A 6,000-nucleotide genomic window follows, 5' to 3' on the forward strand; every position below is an offset into this window, starting at 1 on the left:
AATACTATGCTGCTCTACAAAGGAAGGAACTCTTACCATTTGCAACAGCATGGATGGAATTGCAGAGCATTATGCTAAGTGAAATAAGCCAGTCAATGAAGGAAAAATACCACATGATCTCACTCATTCATGGATAATAGAGACCATTATAAACTTTTGAACAATAATAGATACAGAGGCAGAGCTGCCTCAAACAGATTGTCAAACTGCAGCGGGAAGGCCGGGGAGGGTTGGGGGGCAGGAGGTAGGGGGGTAAGAGATCAACTAAAGGACTTGTATGCATGCATATAAGCATAACCAGTGGACATAAGACATTGGGGTATTGGGGAGGCTAGGGGACTGTCTAGGGCGGGGGGATAAAATGGACACATATGTAATACTCTTTGTAATACTTTAAGCAATAAATTAAAAAAAAAACAAACTCTTCCCCAAAGGGGGAAAAAAAAAGACTAAAAAAAAAAAAAGAAGCTAGGTACTTTTTGAATGTATGAATAATCTATTTTTTTTAAATATATTTTTATTGATTTCAGAGAGGAAGGGAGAGGGAGAGGGAGATAGAAACATTAATGATGAGAGAGAATCACTGATTCACTGCCTTCTGCATACCCCCTATTGGGGATGAAGCCTGCAACCCAGGCATATGCCCTTGACCGGAATCGAACCCGGGATCCCTCAGTCCGCAGGCCCACACTCTATCCACTAAGCCAAATTGGCCAGGGCTGAATAATCTAATTTGAGGATTTTGAATGGATAAATAAGAATATGGACAAAAAAAGAACAAGAATTTGTTTCCTTTATATTTGAATGAATCAATTAAATGATCTTTTGTGTAGTCATGGAACTAATTTGTAAACAAAATAAATTTAAATGGGTACTTCTCTGGATGTAGATCTATAAATAATTGTGCAATTCTATGGGAAAACATCTTGCGATCATAATTACTTAACATTTTTATAGTCTACAAGATGAATTCTCTTGGTTTGTAGAACACTAAACTTTACCAGTTAAAAAAAAAAAAAATCCCACTAGAATAATGAGCATCAAGTCAACTTTTTTTTAAATTAAATCTTTATTGTTCAGATTATTACAATTCCTCTTTTTTCCCCCCATAGCTCCCCTCCACCCGGTTCCCACCCCACCCTCTGCCCTTACCCCCTCCTCCCATTGTCCTCCTCCATAGGTGTATGATTTTTGTCCAGTCTCTTCCTGCACCCCCCCACACCCCTTTCACCCCTGAGAATAGTCAGTCCACTCCCTTTCTATGCCCCTGATTCTATTATATTCACCAGTTTATTCTGTTCATCAGATTATTTATTCACTTGATTTTTAGATTCACTTGTTGATAGATGTGTCTTTGTTGTTCATAATTTGTATCTTTACCTTTTTCTTCTTCTTCCTCTTCTTAAAGGATACCTTTCAACATTTCATATAATCCTGGTTTGGTGGTGATGAACTCCTTTAGCTTTTTCTTATCTGTGAAGCTCTTTATCTGACCTTCTATTCTGAATGATAGCTTTGCTGGGTAAAGTAATCTTGGTTGTAGGTTCTTGGCATTCATCACTTTGAATATTTCTTGCCACTCCCTTCTGGCCTGCAAAGTTTCTGTTGAGAAATCAGCTGACAGTCGTATAGGTACTCCCTTGTAGGTAACTGCCTTTCTTTCTCTTGCTGCTTTTAAGATTTTCTCTTTGTCTTTTGCTCTTGGCATTTTAATTATGATGTGTCTTGGTGTGGTCCTCTTTGGGTTCCTTTTGTTTGGGGTTCTCTGCGCTTCCTGGACTTGTAAGTCTATTTCTTTCACCAGGTGGGGGAAGTTTTCTGTCATTATTTCTTCAAATAGGTTTTCAATATCTTGCTTTTTCTCTTCTTCTGACACCCCTATAATTCATATGTTGGTATGCTTGAAGCTGTCCCAGAGGCTCCTTACACTATCTTCGTATTTTTTTATCCTTTTTTCATTTTGCTTTTCTGGTTGGGTGTTTTTTGCTTCTTCATATTTCAAATCGTTGACTTGATTCTTGCGATCCTCAACTCTGCTGTTGGGAGTCTGTATAATATCCTCTATTTCAGTCAGTGTATGCTTAATTTCCAGTTGGTCCTTTATCATAACCTCAAGGGTCTGACTAGATTTCTTGAGGATCTCACTACATTTATCAGCGGTCTCACTAGTCTTCTTGAGGGTCTTACTAAATTTATCAGTGGTTTCTAGAAGGTTCTTGAAAAACCTTAATAGTGTGGTTTTGAACTCTATATCCAGTAGTTTGCTTTCCTCCATTTCTGTCATTTGTGTCCTGTTTCTTTGTCTCTGCATTTTTTATGCTTCCCTGTGTTGATAGAGTGGCTTTGTATTTTTTATGCTTCCCTGTGTTGATAGAGTGGCTTTGTGAGCTAGGTGTCCTGTAGGGCCCAGTGGTTCAGCCTCCCCAATTACCTGAAGAGGACACTCTTGGTGCACCCCCTTGTGGTCTTTGTGCACAGTATTGTTGTAGTTAAGCCTTGATTGTTGTAGGTATCACTGGGAGGAATTGACCCCCAGGCCAATTGGCTGTGAGAATCAGCTGTGTGTACGGTGGGAGAATTTCTGTGCTGGAGACACCCTTCTGGGGCAAGACTTGCTTCAGTGGGGCTTTGGTGCTCACTGAGTCTGCCCCCTGAGTGTGTCCCTTTTGAATCTGAAGAGCTGTAATCTGGGTGGTCCCACTCTGACCACTGGGTATACTGGCTCTTGGATCTCTAAGGAGGTGCTAATTTAGCCTCTTCCTGAGGCTACCCAGCTGGAGCTATGGAGAGATCTGCAGATTCCTCTTCTTTGTTTGGGGTTTGGAGGTGCCCAGATGAGGCCCAGCTGTGAAGCAATGCAAGCTGCTGTGGGGCCTTGGGCCTTTTGGATGTTCTGGGTCTCTCTGACCCAGCTGAAGTTTGTTAGGTAATTTTAGATTGCAAAGGGTCAGGCCCTTTCATATGCAAAAGCCTCTGCACACAGGTTTGGTGGGGCAGGGTCTCAGGGAATCAACAGGGTGGAGCAAACAGCTATGGCTGATCCTCAGCCCTACCCGGAGAAGCCTGGGGTCTCAGTGCCCTGTGGTAATTGCTGCAAGCATCTCTGAGAGAAAGCTGCCCTCGAGTTCTGCCAGATGCCAGACAGTTCAGTTTCTCCCCATATGAGTCTGGGTCCCCAGAGACTTGCCCGGAACTGGAGTTCAGAGCAGAAGGGAGCTTGAGACTCCCTCCTGATTGAAAAAAACAACCGTGTCCTCAGTTGCCAGCCCTTTCCGCTTGCAGCTCCGTACCTCTGTACTTTACTTCGGTACCTCCTCTGAGTCTCAGTGTGCTTTTCTCTTTCCTTCTAGTTGTAGAATTTCCACTCATCCAGCCTTCCTGTAGTTCTGGATGATGTCCGTTTTGTCTTTTAGTTGTATTTTTGAAGTTGTTGTGGGAGGCAGCAATTTCCGGTGTTTACCTATGCCGCCATCTTGGTTTCTCCTGAACTTTTTTTTTTTTTTTATAATTTATTTATTTTTTTAAAAATATATTTTATTGATTTTTTTACAGAGAGGAAGGGAGAGGGATAGAGAGCCAGAAACATCAATGAGAGAAAAACATTGATCATCCGCCTCCTGCACATCTCCTACAGGGGATGTGCCCACAACCCAGGTACATGCCCTTGACCAGAATTGAACCTGGGACCTTTCAGTCCGCAGGCCGACACTCTATCCACTGAGCCAAACTGGTTTCGGCTATAATTTATTTTTATTGATTTCAGAGAGGTAGGGAGAGATAGAAACATCAATGATGACAGAGAATCATTGATTGGCTGCTTCCTGCACATCCCCTGCTGGGGATTGATCCCACAACACAGGCATGTGCCCTTGGATCAAAATGGAAACTGGGACCCTTTAGTCCACAGGCTGATGCTCTATCCACAGAGCCAAACCAGCCAGGCTGAAGTCAACTTTCTTAAACATAAATAGAAATCAAAACAGAACATATTATCCTGTCCCCTGATCATCCTTCTTAACCTTCTTTAAATCTTCCTCATCTCTCAAATGTACACAAATGTTATATATATATATACTTTATTGATTTCAGAGAGTAACCAAGAGGGAGAGAGAGAAACATCAATGATGAAAGAGAATCATTGATTGGCTGCCTCCTGCATGCCCCACACTGGGGATTGAATCTGCAACTGGGCATGTGCCCTGACAGGGAATTGAACTGTGACCTCCTGATTCATAGGTCAACATTCAACCACTGAACCATGCTGGCCTGGATATATATATATTAATATGGACATCACCTGGGCCACAGAAAATCCACCCCCAAGTTGCAAAGTAATTCAGATGTGACACAATGAAACCAACTCTCCCAGTCTTGTGGCTCTGAGTTATCTAAACATGAACCTTGATATGTCATTCCACTACTTAAAAGCCTTCAAGATTTGCCCTGGCCGGTTTGGCTCAGTGGATAGAGCATTGGCCTGTGGACTGAAGGGTCCCAGGTTTGAATCCGGTCAAGGGCACATGCCCGGGTTGTGGGCTCGATCTCTGGTTGGAAACGTGCAGGAGGAGACAGCTGATCAATGATTCTCTCTCATCATTGATGTTTCTGTCTCTCTCTCCCCCTCTCCCCTCCTCTCTGAAATCAATAAAAATATATTTTAAAAAAAACCTTCAAGATTCAATTACCAGTTTGGCTCAGTGGATAGAGCGTCGGCCTGCGGACTAAAAGGTCCCAGGTTCAATTCCGGTCAAGGGCATGTACCTGGGTTGCGGGCACATCCCCAGTGGGAGATGTGCTGGAGGCAGCTGATCGATGTTTCTCTCTCATCGATGTTTCTGGCTCTCTATCCCTCTCCCTTCCTCTCTGTGAAAAATCAATAAAAATATATTTAAAAAAAAAAGATTCAATTGCAGCCTTGAGGAAGGCACCCTCAGCTCAGGGATCAGGGGCTCGATAAGGAGGTCTCTCAGAAGAGAAGTCAAGATTTATTCAGTGGTTTGGTCAGATCCGTGTCTTTGATTGGTTCAGGGAAAGGCTCAGTGTCCATCAAATTACATATGTTTCTGTAGAGTCTAATCTAGGTACAGTTTTTTCACCTTATTTTGAAAATTTGAAAAGAGTCTCAACTATGGAAACATGGATTGGGGATTTTTTTGCCACACAGGACCCTGACCGAGAGTTAGGCATAAGGAAGGAGAGGTGTGGGCAGTCATTTCTCCTTGTTGGATTCCTTTGCCTTGCAGACTCAGCATCTTAATGCCTGCTCTGGTTAGGATGCAGTCCCCTTCACATTGTTAAACAGTGATAAATAGGGCCAGATGCTTTGCATTAAAAGGACATTTTAGTTAATGTTCCTTGAGGAAAAGCAATAGTAACCAGTGTTGCCCATTTGTCTGGTCATTCTGGGCTCCAGATGGCCTCATCAGTACTTGAGGAAATAGGAATGTTTTATTGAGCTGGAAGATTAAGTAATATGTGTTGAGCCACTTCAACCACTTTGGGAGGGGTTTTAAATGTGAGCCTACAGCATTTCTGGTAAGGTGCACACCAAGTGCGACAGAGCAATCAAAACCGCTCTCTCTTACAACAGGATGAGTGAGCTGTTACTGTCTTTTCCACAAACAACATTTTATAGAACTGTCCCTCCTTGCTTACTAGCAGAAAAGCACTTTGGAGCATTACTAGCTAAATTTACAAAGGAACTAGTTATATGTACCGAGCCAGCTCAGCCAAGGGTTCGAAAGCCTGAGTGAAGGAGGAAAGGATGAAGAAATGACAAAGAGAATAAGCTGGGTCTAGGTGGATCTTCTGTGCCTGGCTAAGGCCACAGAGAGAGATCCAGAGGAAAGCTGAGCCTTTATTTTATAGCCAGAGGTAAACAAGGTAGTGATCACCATAGTTACAATGTTCTTGTGAATTTCACTTGTTTTGGCAGCACTTGCTGCACCTCCCACAGCCCATTAACTACCAAGGAAGGATCTAGAGAGCATCATAATGTCT

The sequence above is a fragment of the Myotis nattereri genome (assembly GCF_964212035.1).
Source record: "Myotis nattereri genome assembly, chromosome: X".
Lineage (NCBI taxonomy): Eukaryota > Metazoa > Chordata > Mammalia > Chiroptera > Vespertilionidae > Myotis > Myotis nattereri.